The sequence below is a fragment of the Coturnix japonica genome, chromosome 8 (genome assembly GCF_054131305.1).
Source record: "Coturnix japonica strain WE chromosome 8, WE-NBRP24, whole genome shotgun sequence".
Classification (NCBI taxonomy): Eukaryota; Metazoa; Chordata; class Aves; order Galliformes; family Phasianidae; genus Coturnix; species Coturnix japonica.
The window spans coordinates 9009130-9021283 of NC_140670.1; the positions used below are offsets into that span (position 1 = coordinate 9009130).

Sequence of the window (12154 nt, forward strand, 5' to 3'; positions counted from 1 at the left end):
GTGACGTGTCTGTGAGCAGTTGCAGGCTGTGCATCCTGTGAACTGGTTAAACTCACTATGCACAGCAATACTAGCACACAGCAGTCACCTCCAAAAGCGGAACCGTGGAGCGGAACTGAGTGCATGAAAAATCCTCGGAAGATACCAAGGATTGCTTGGAGGAGCCATTCATTGCAAACACTGCTGTACTACACAGAAATGCCAAGTTGCAGTGCCACTGCCCTCGGGCTGGATCCCAAGCAGAGCAGTGAGTGCAGAAAGGCACCCTGTGCATGAGGCACATATCAGCACCATGACATGGCCCCTCACAGCACAGGGAGGAAAGGAGGATCAGGGCACTGAGTGAATGCCAAATGGCTCTCAGAACTGTAAGGGAAAGAGAGGAGGAACAAATGGCATGCTGACATGTTGCGTCTACATTTGTAATGTCTGCTTTTTTTTTTTTTTTTTTTTAGTCTAGACTACTATGGTTTCAAGTTTCCTTGCAGAATTACGGTTACCAAGGCTGAATTTTTAGCAGACATGAAACCAGAGTTCCCATAAGGAGAATGCTCTGAGAAGAGAGATGTGAAGCTAATGAGTAGCCCTTAAGGTACTGGAGGTGTCAAGAAGCACTGGTTTTAAGACCTGATCTCAAAGATCATGTTCCACATGCTGCCCTGGCATGCCACGCTGCAGGCACAGGGTTCAAAAGGGATGTCTGCAGGACCTGCTACAACACAGGAAGAAAGCCACTTCTAAATGGCTTCTCTGAACGTCCTCGGAAATCTGCTTAACCTCTTCTAAAACACAATAACAGGCAGTGCAGCCACTGCTCTGTTCCTACAGGTTTAGGACATCCTGGAAGTGAAAAGCTTTCTGTGTCTTACACAAAGAATATCTATAATCTGACTGCAGGGAGGTCATCTCAGATATCAGTCTTGTGAAACATGAGGTAAAGAGAGAAAGAAGCGAAAAAAGCAGAATGATGTAACCCCTCAACACCACGTTTGTCTGAAGTGCAATTCACAAAAAAAGGGATCAGTGATCCCTCAATCCAAGACTCTGTGAAGAACTTGTGGAACACTGCTGCTCTGACCACCACCCAGCTCAGCCCTGGCCATGCAGAAGCAGTGAAGGGGTCAGTGTCCTGCTTCCAGATTTCCTTCCAAAAGCTCCAATGAAAGCTGTGCATGTAGAGCCCCTCACTTGGGATTCTAAGCACACAACCACACATCCTCCTTTGGATAGCCAGTGCTTGACTCAACACCCCACCCAGGATCGGTGCAAGGGACCCTCCCCATCATTTCTACTAAAAATAACAGCACAAAAACACTGCTATGATGGAGAAAAAAAAAAAAAAAATCCCCTGAATTCTATTCTCTTCTGATCAGCAGTTTTCCATGGCAGCAATAATTTTCCTTTCAAAGGTAAGATGAGGACAAGAGCTACCACCAGCAGCACTTAACTCAGTAGGAAGGAGCTACGTGCTTCAGTGACAGCACAGAATCATTCAACCCACCTTCAGCCTCTCTTTGCTGATGTGAGAACAAAGACTCCCTCTTCCAGCACCAGGGAGCTTCTGCATCAGCTCTCTGAATGTGGAGGATGACCTTATATCCTGGCAGTCACTTGCTTGAGAAAGCTGTGCTTCAGCACAGCACATACCTCATCCTGGCTATGGGTAGGAAAAGAAAGCGTGCAGCGCCTGCTAGAGACTGAGCCTTGCGTGGTAACTGATTCTATCAAGGCAAACAAAAGCTGATGCTGAAATGATAAAGAAACAATCAAAGCAACCAGAAAAGGAGGTAACCGGCACAACTATGCTGTGATGTTTACATTCCATTCCCAGTACCCCTCACACTTAAGCTTTTCACTTCTTTGCTGAATTCCCAGCTTCTGCTTTCCTGCCAGCAATATCTACCCCAATGCCTGCCCCTCAGGCAGCTTGAGACGTTCTGACACTGCTATCAAACAGCAGCAGAGAATTAACCCAGGCACCAGCCATACCTCAGTGCCAAACACAAGCAGTTGAAGCAGACACCCCCACCTCTTTCACACCTACCTGTTACTGACACCATCTCCTTTCAGACAGAAATACAACCTCACATCAGGACAAGCAGCACATCCCGGAGGTGAAGGCAGAAGTGACTGAATCCTCCCCTCCCAGCTCAGCAGCAATCCCAGCAGACAGAACAGCAGTTACAGATTAACAGAGTCAAAATTCTTGGCCAACTGCTGAAATCTTATCAAAATGGGAAACTGACCAAGATAAGGAGGAAAAAGTCTTTCCTATTCCCATGCCCAAGGATCCTAAGCACTGACAAATCATCTCACATCTTGCCACAAAACTGCTCAAGAGAATGATTTCTCAGCAATAGTTATGTTTCTCAGCAATAGTTATGTTTCCAGCCTTTGCGGTTGCAAGCTGAGCCTAACACTATTGCCAGGCTGCAAATCATCGCTTGCGTGAGTCAGGAGAAATGACTCAGGTCCGTACAGTGCCCTGTTAATCTCAGAGCAGAGTACAACCCAGTCCACGTTCATGTGGTGAAAAGTCTGGCACTTCTCCACATACAGCAGAAAGATGGATTTTATTTACTTTTTTACTAAGGGATTTGATCATTTAGTTGCAGTCTGGAACTGTGTTATTTTCCCTACTCCACAACAGCTCCCACTTGTTGTAAGCTAGTCCCTCAGAGACGGCTAACCTATAAGCAATCAAACATAAGGAACATAACACACATTTTGTCTGCAAGGCAGGAGAGACAGAAATATGTGCTGGAGAACTCATCAGAGCCACTGAGGGAGAAGGGGAGTGAAGGTGGATCCAAGCTACAGGCAATGACACCCAACATGCTGCAGAAGGTAGGAACTGTGCACAACAGATGGCTTGGATGAGCACACTGATAAAGCCAGTGGTCAAGAATTACAACTGTTGAAAACATACAGGATTGAAAATCATCTTACACATGGATTTTCTTTCTTATCTCTTCTGCTCTGATGAGAAGGTTACCTGAAGATATTATAGCCTTAAAAATACCAGCAATACTGATTAGCCCTACTAATTACAATTAATTTGTGGGTAGTACTCATAACTAGTTTTACAAATGGAAGAATAAGCACTGGTTTCTGATAAATTAAAATGGCTGTTGCCTGCATGTTTGTTTACCAATATTCTTCAGCTACTCACAGCTTTTTATCGTGGCTAAAAACAGGATTTCAAGCAAGAAACAAATATCTGCTTTGGCCTAATGATTTATTTTCCATAAGTAATATGATATAAACATTCGCTGGTTCTTCTCCACTTACTCACTTTTTAAAGTCAAAATGCTATTGCTAGCCAACATACAAATCTTGCAATGACTTTCCTGTTATCTCCCATCTTGGTCTCTCCCTTATGAAAATAAACAGGTCTTTTAGTTCATTTCAAAGAATCTCATAAGGCAAATAGTGAAAATCTGGACTATTGTACCTTACTGGAACCATATTAGGAAAGGAAGCTGTTGCAATAGATTGAGAGTCGCAAAGTATAGACTGAGACTCTAGCTAGAACAGATGAAAAATGTTAATGTACATTAAAGAAAACCATTTCCTAATGGAAAGTAACTAGTGCCTGCCTTTCATAGCCTCACTGTGCCAGAAGCATCCACTGCTAATTAACAGAGCTGTACTTTCTTTAAATAATTACAAAAAACAAAAGAGATCAGTGCCACATTGTAAATACGTTACCTAAAGCATGCACTAAAGTGCCATGAATATATAAAAAGAAATTTGAATCCTATAAAAATTGGCAGAGGGGGGAAAAAGTCACTCTGTCTCTTCTGTTATCCAGAATTTGCTCCAAACAACATTAACAAAGGCCCCATGGAGGGGTTATGCCAAGTGCAGAAGGAGATGGCAGAACCTGTGATCCCTTCTAGTCCTGCTAATTCTCTTTGTAGCTAAGGGCAGACAGACAGCACCAGTGAAATGACATCCAGCAGAGTTAACCTTCTCTGTCTGGGCATTTGTAACAGTTGTCCTTCTTGCTTTCACTTCTATTTTGTGCATGCATTCATCAAGTTTAAAGGGATGACACTGGTCACTTTGCCACTTCAAAAGCAAGCTTGTTTCAGATATTCAGAGGAGGGTTTAAAAACCCAGTAAAAGGTACCGTGGTTTTTCTAATAAATAATCTAGTACACAACGCTACATGTGCCAATAATGTCATTTGTACTGAAGGAACTCCAAGTACGTCTATCGTTAACAATTGTGCAATTGCAGCAGCCAAAGATGTTGAAATCGACATTCTAAGGCAGCGGCAGTAATTTCACAGTCATGTGCCAAAATATGATTAATCGCAGTTCGCTGGGTGTTTTGACAGTAACAAAGGAAAACAGCTCATCGTAGAAGAACCGTATGATCAATTAGGGATGCCATCAAGCACCACCATCAGCATAATCCTCTACTATTAGGAATACTGCAGAGCTTATATACCCAGAACAGCTGCCAAGATGGAGCATGTATACAAAACAGACAGAAGATTAGAACTGTCAATAAGAGAGCATTTGGAAAAATGCATACAATTGTTTTCTTTCTTATGAAAAGTTCATCTGAGATGATGCACGTCTGAAGGAAGCATGAATCGCTGCATATTCAGACAGACAGCTGATCTGCATTTCTACCTGACCACATTTGGAAAGGGATGAAAAGAGGCAAAGAAAAATTCACAGCAGGTTCTCTCCATACCGCACGTACCGGTCAGACGTACAACAACCAGATGCAATGCCTTTGCTGCCAAACCAAGTCAAACACTACTCTGCTAAGGCTGAATCAGCCCTGCCCCATCACACCGCTGCTGCCTGCCCCACCAGCACACTTGGCTGCGTCCAGCCGAGCTCTGTGCAATTCTTTGCAGGTGATGCCCGACAAGTTACTGTTTGCTACCAGTTCTGATGCAATCTCAACTCCTGCTTTTTCCACAGGAATGGAAGCTTCTATCTTACCAGGAAGTAGGCAAATATCAATTATGTTCTCAGTACTCAATAAATAAATGCACACAGTGATTCCATTTAACTGTTAGCTTATTTCCAGTACAATAAGGTTCCTAAAGATGTCCTTGACGATACAGTTCCCCTGCAATCTTGGGTGAATTGCCCCAAATATTATTAATTCTCCATTTACAAATTGCACCATGAGCTTAGGGGGCTGGAAATAGATGATCTTTGAGGTCCTTTCCCATTCCATCCTATGATTCTGCCCTAGACGATGTCACTCAGTGTTGACATCCATCCTTTCCTTGATCACATCCAGGGACAGTGACTCCACCACCTCCCTGGGCTATTCCAGGCGAATATACCAAACTGCACGCAAATGTTGTTCTCTAAAAACGTAGATAATCTCCTAAATGCAAAACGAATGCAAATAAATATATCTATACAGCGCATCAGTAGATTTTGGTTGTACTCGTATGAATATATGGCTTTGTTGTTATATTTTCAAGATAGCCAAATTCAACCAACTATAATAAGTGCTATTTGGCTCATCTCAGGATTCAGCAAAGTGTTTCACAGGCATCTGTTCAGCCAGCCCTAAAACACAGTATTTTATTCTTCCTGTGATGGCACTGGTACAATCTGTAGCAATGCAGTATAGGCACTAAAAGTCCCAGTGAGGCCCTTTAATGAAATACAAAAAAAAAATCCCCAAACATCCAAAACCAAAGCCATAAATACAAATACAATCGTGCATCATTAAAAGAAACGAGGTACTTACCCAGTGAGTCTGAGAACTGATGAGAAATTTCAAATTGAAATACTCAAGATTTCCTCAGAATGACGCATTACACATAACAACAGTTCAGTTTTGTTTTATTTTGGAACAATTCTGTTCAAAAATTGAATATTGGGAACTTTCATGTAAATTTCTGACATTTGTTTAACTAACGGACCAAATCCTTTTCATAAAGCAATAAAAACGGAACACAAAAGCAGCTAATAAAAGATCAAAAAGCTTAATAAAATACTTCTTTCTGCCCATGACTGGTGTAGATCCTATGACAGTCAGTAGACAAAAAATAAACTCTATATCTTTATTTGTGTTAATAATTCACCCATCTGTAAACAAGAAGTCAGACTTACTCAGGGTCAGTTGAGGTCAGCCATGTTCCTTTAGTAAAATATTAATTACTTCTAGAGGATATTATTTTCAAACAAAGACCCATTCCCTAATCAATGGAATAAAAGCACCTGAACTGATATTAATGGATTATTTCCACTGCTTACAAAGTCAGTCTAATGAACTTTTCCAGAATGGTTTGAAGGTGATTGTCCCCCTCTACTCCGCCCTTGTGAGCAGGTCTGGAGCCCCCAGTACAAGAGAGCTGTTGGAGAAGGTCCAGAACAGGGCCACAAAGACAATCAGAGAGCTGGAGCACCTCCCCACAAAGACAGGCTGAGGGAGACAAACTTGTTCAGCCTGGAGAAAAGAAGGCTGTGGGGTGACCTCATTGCAGCCTTTCAATACCTAAAGGATGCCTATAAATAGAAGGGGAGTCAACACTTTGAAAGGGTGTATAACAGCAGGATAAGGGGAAATGGTTTTAAGTTGAAGGAGCAAAGAGTTAGGTTGGATACTGGGGGAAATTCTTTACTATGAGAATGGTGAGGTGCAGGCACAGGCTGCCTAGAGAGGCTGTGGATGCCCCATCCCTGGAGGTGATCAAGGTCAGGCTGGACGAGGCCCTGAGCAGCCTGGTCTAGTATTACATGTGGAGGCTGGTGGCCTTGCCTGTGGCACAGGGGTTGGAGATTCACGATCGTTGAGGTCCCTTCCAACCCAGACCATTCTGTGATTCTGTGTGGTTCCTGAAGACTTCACACAGCTCTGAACTGACACTTGTTAGCATTACGTTGACTCACTTTCTGGTATTAAAAATGTTGTTTCTACTTAGCAGTGTGTGCTAGAAACTTGAAGATAAATTATCTTAAAGAATTACCACTAGCCACTGTTGATGGAATCCCCCCCCCCCCCCATGCTTCACTTCAAGGAAGAATGGTTATGACAAAAAATATCCACGTGCTGCTGTGTCCTTTTCCCATTCACATGCACATTCCATGCAGCAGAAAGCAAAGTGCACACATATAACAACATAGTTGCTTTTCAATACTTAATGACTTATTTTAAAATAGCTTCAGTGTCATTCATAATTTGCTTCAGACGGGCATCCTCCCTGCAGGATGCACACTGCAAACAATAAAAGCAAACATTTTCAGCTGAAGCTTTTGCTTTCTCTCTTTTGAAGTCACCAGCAGCTCATTTTGGCACATCAAGGTCTTAACTCCACTCCTGGCAGTCGAGGGCCAGGAGGATACCACTGGGAAGGCAAGAGAAGGGAAGCAGTGAAACAACATGCTCCCACAGCCCTACCACACTCAGAGGGGATGTACCCTGAACCCCTGACAGGTGCCTATAAAAAATGAAGTAACCACAGACAACGGATACTGAGGATATGAAACACAGATTGCCTCCCAGTGAGCATTCCCGTTCAGGCTGAGTACCTGGAGCAGGCAGCCAGCTCCTCAACTGCATTCCCATCTTCCTCTTTTTCCACAAGCTAACATAAATTAGAAATCCCAGATGAACATTGTCAAGTCACAGCTGGAACAACCTAGGCAGTACTGGAAGCTGCTGTGGAGACTTTATCTTTTTGTGGCTCACAAAAACCCGTTATATGATGAAGAAAACAGACTTAAATGCATTGTGGAGAAGTCATTTATAGTGTTTTAGCATCTATGACAAAGAAGAAAGGCAGTCTTTTGCTACAAGCGCTCAAATTAGTCTGCTTTAGTGCAGCTGAAAGCCTGCAACAGCTGCCAGCAAAATAACTTTCTGTTAATGATAGCCAACTACTGAGCTCTCTTCTTTAAAACCTTTTTTCAAATGCTGAGCACTAAGAGCACAGAACAGCACACTGAAATCAAAATATAATAAACCAGAAATGATCGATTCTATTTAGGTACAGACACATAACAGTAATAAATGACAGATCCGTTCACAAGCACTTAATCACCTACACAGTATGTTTTTATATCATGTGGTAGGAGTGTGAGTGTGTGCATGCAACCCAAGGGACAGAGACTGCTGATCTTGCTGAAATTTGGGGGGAGATAGGGAGCAAGCAAAAGAACTGCAAAGGGGAGGTAATAGCACCGTCCACTCCAAAAGCAGTGAGAGATTGGCTAGACTTGCTGTGAAACCACATCAGTAACTGATGGAGCTAGAAGCCTGTCAGCTTTTTTGTTGGTTTGACCCTTTTATGGAGCAGAAGCACTTTAAAAATTACTGCCATTACACTACTGAGCTCCAATCCTCAGCTGCAAAATCAGGTTTTTTTTCCCAAGCTCTGTCAAATCACACAAAGTCAACAGCATTTCCCCACTGTCAGCATTCCAGCAATGCAGGTAACACACTGACCCCACAGTCCACGATTTGAAGTGCTATCATTTACTTCAACACAATTTTCTCGTTACCCCTCATGCTAACATCTTCTTCCACACCAGCAGGGCTCAAAGAACTGAAGTCTTCCACAGTCTGCGTTATCAATTCTTTTCCTGTGGTACCAATACCAATTTTTCCTATTTAAATTTTATTATATATATAATATTTTATATTTTTTTTAATTTATTTATTTTTAAAATCCCTCAACTTAGTTCTTGCATCTCGAAACTTCCCATAGAAAAGATGACCTTAGAGGAAACGGTTGCCTTTATGCTGTGTAGGGCACAGGGCTGTACGTATCCAAGCAGTAACATACAAGTGATGGAAATGATTTTTCAGAGAATGCTTTGCATTGTGGGTGGGTTCTCCACGCTGCTGTATGTTGAAGGTATTGCATTAAGACAGAACATCACGGGTTTCACAACAACACCCGGCATAAGCTGCTGGAATTCTGGGAAAAGAGGAAGAGAAACTCATAAAACTCTAATTATGCCTTCAGTAAGTCATCTTACTCAAGTCAGCACGGAGAGAGCAGTGCTTCAGTACTGCACAGCTGACATGTCATTTAATGCACAGAACCAGCAGTGGAGATTTTAGCAGTGGGTGGCTTTCAAAATTAGCTGCCAAGTGGATTTGACAGGTGTAAAACCCAGCTGCTCCTCCCTGCTATCATAAGAAAAACACCGAGCTGTTGCTTGTAGATGGAAGTCCTCTGGCACAGCTCTGCTCATCCTGGGCAGCCACCACTCGGATGGAGGACAAGTACTGCGCTGACATCCCTCTCTCACTGTACAGCTTCTCATCGGGCATGGGTCAATAGACGCTAGTATCATTCTTATACATAAATGTTTTTGTATGTATAAATACATATATAAAACCCATATTTCTATAATATTATCACTTACATATGCAGCAACAAACAGGCTATGAGTGACCAGAGCGATGGAGATGTACAGAAGGCACTGTAAGCATTCTGCCTTTCCTCCAAACCACAGAATCACAGGAGTTGGGAAGGACCTCTAGAGATCCTCTAGTCCAACCTCCCAGATCCCACACTTTGGAAGCTGCCTTTCCAAAACACTGCTGAAACCGCCAACAGCATCTACTTGCCTATGTCATCTCAGCACCTCCAAAGTCAGGCTGATTCTTCTAGTTCAAGGCAGTTGAGATGGATCTAGAGAGCTACAAAGCCATTAATTTTCTTCAGCGCTAATGGAATATTTGTTCTCACAAGCACTATCAAAAATCAAAGACTGAGATGACCCAGTCAGTCCCAGAAGACACAGTGTGGCTTTTTGCTTTTTGGTTTGATGAAGCTGTGGAAGCAACACTGAGGCTGTACATGTGAAGAATGCAGTTCAGATACACCTAATCAGCTTTGAGCAAGCTGGTAGGGATTGCAACAGGAGCATAACCACAGCACCCTTCTCATCACCCCTTACAGAACCAATGTGCATGCAGATATCCTGCATCAAGCTCCCTGCACAGATGCTGCCTAAACTGCCCTGCTTGAAGATGGGACCTCACAAAACTTGATTTGTGTCTTCTATAGAAACTCATACAAACTACGACCAGCATTTCACTGCTGCCTCTTGAACACATGGAAATGACAGAGGCATGGTCAGCTGGGAGTGCCCCCTAATGCTACAGCTGAGAGATGCTAAGCAGTACACTGCAATTTATTTTGGGTAATCCTTGGAGAGCAAGAGGAAATGCTTTACCAGCAGGAAGCAACCTGAAGCACAGAGGCTTCCAGGATGCTGTGACACAGTAAAGAAGCTCTCTCTGGAGGATCTGCCCAAATGGCAGCCCTCAGGCCTGTATGACAAAAAAGACTAGTGGTGCTGTTACCTCAGGGCAAGCTTCTAAACCTTATTTTATTTGGGATTCTGGCAATTCTGCAATTTAACATTCAAAACAATTCTCTGTACTGAACTCAATGACAAAAAGCAGTCTACCTATTTAACATATGGAAGTATGCTTTACAAAGCTAAATCCTCTCAAAAACTCTTCTCCATCACTTAGAATTAACATGAATAAAGAAAAACAAACAAACAAAAAGTACAAGCTTGCCATTGGCAATACCTTAAGACAACATCTTTGGGACAAGGAATCGTATGCAGTAGGGTGAAACGAACAAGAAGTACAAGGGCCACAGACAAACCTTCCCCTGCAGCATGTTTTTCCACTCTATCACTCTCTCCCACAGTGGGAGGCTGCAGGACAACACCCATATTTCACAATGAGGCGTCTGGGGAGACAGATCTCAGTCTACAGCTGTTCATCTGGGGCACGTCCTGGGAAGGTAATGGCTTCCGCTTAGCAGCCTGCATGGAGAACAACAGCTACCAGTAAGCAGCGGTTTAAAAAAGCCAGTGCCAAAGTACACAGGCGGGATGTGGTACTGCTTGAGACATTTACGTTCTGTGGGAATATTACAGTAACACACTCTCCAACAAAATAATCTCTGAACCATCTCCAAGATCTGTTTCTGTGCGTTGCCGTCTTTCACAATGCAGCAAAAAAATCAGGTCACTGTTGCTGTGCTGAGTCAGTTGCTTAAATTTTCTCTTCCTCAAGCTCTAAAGTGTCTTAAATCTCTCCTACGAAGCTGACAGTTTCTAACGATGTTCTCCTCTGCTGCGTGCAGCCCCTCACAACCCCACACTAGCAGGTATATAAGCACCAGATTTTGGGTGCAAAGAACAGAGAAGCTGAAAAAACTCCTTCATGAATTCCTACGCCTCTGGAGAACAAGACTTCGCTCTGCCTTATTTTCCATCTACGCAGCTACCTCCTTTGTGAACTTATTCTTTCTCACCACAGAATACTTGGAATGCCTGATGATGACTTAACTGTGGTATCTACCAGTATATACTTCTATATTTGCCTTGTTCAGTGGCAGAAGAAGCTGCTGTGAAATGTATGAAAATGCAGGGGACAAGTCAGCTGCATCTATAGGAACTCCTTACCTTGAAGGAGACCAATCTGATTCATGGCAACACCACGTAGAAGAGAAACTGGCTAAAAACATTAGAATTAGACCATCGAGACAAGAAAGAAAACAAATTCTTGAGAGACTGAGAAGGTCGTAGTGCATCACAGTGTAAAAAAGAATGAACAAGGGACCTGTTCTACTTTCCATCATCATGCCAAAAATAAAGAATTATATTTGTCTCCAGAATATCCAGCAGCTCTATAGAAGGTGGCTGTTCAAGCTGTACTTTTTACTCTTGAGTGGTGACACAAATGCCATTAAGCTGGCACTAAATAAGCATCTGCTTCATAATCCAACACAGTCGAGCCAGCTGAAGCAGACTGCACTCAAGCAGAAGGATTCTGCAACAGGCAGCTGAGGCATGGAGGGGGGAAGGCTGCATGAGGTCAGAGCACGAGTCTGTCCTCCACATGCCCACAAACACTCCTACTTCTCAGTTTTACCACCAAGTAACGCAGCACACAGTCGGCGCATGAACACACAGGTCTGATACACCTCACTAGAACAAATGCAGAGTCTCCCACCTGACAAATCTCCTTCTTCTGCAAGGCCACCTCCTCATCATCACGAGGCTCAGACTGACAGCCTAGGTCCCGCAGGTGCCACTAGCACCGTCTACTGTAAACCAACTGCACATTCTCACAGTGCAGAAGAGTTATTGAGCACATGCGAAGACCCACTCTTTGTTCCTGGCTT

General features: G+C 43.1%; 1 protein-coding gene across 9 annotated transcripts in view; it reads right to left on the bottom strand.

The window, feature by feature from the left end:
* JMJD1C (jumonji domain containing 1C) overlaps positions 1-12154 on the bottom strand; it is a 163088-nt gene that overhangs the window by 81491 nt on the left and 69443 nt on the right. Inside the window, exon 1 of one of the 9 annotated variants that reach the window (XM_085554007.1) lies at positions 5737-6018. The exons of 7 other annotated variants lie outside the window; for them this stretch is intronic. The gene's annotated coding sequence lies outside the window, so the exon portion shown is untranslated. Of the gene's footprint in view, positions 1-2044; positions 2333-5736; positions 6019-12154 lie in introns of those variants that run through there. One more of the 9 variants, XM_085554008.1, reaches the window with a different exon arrangement.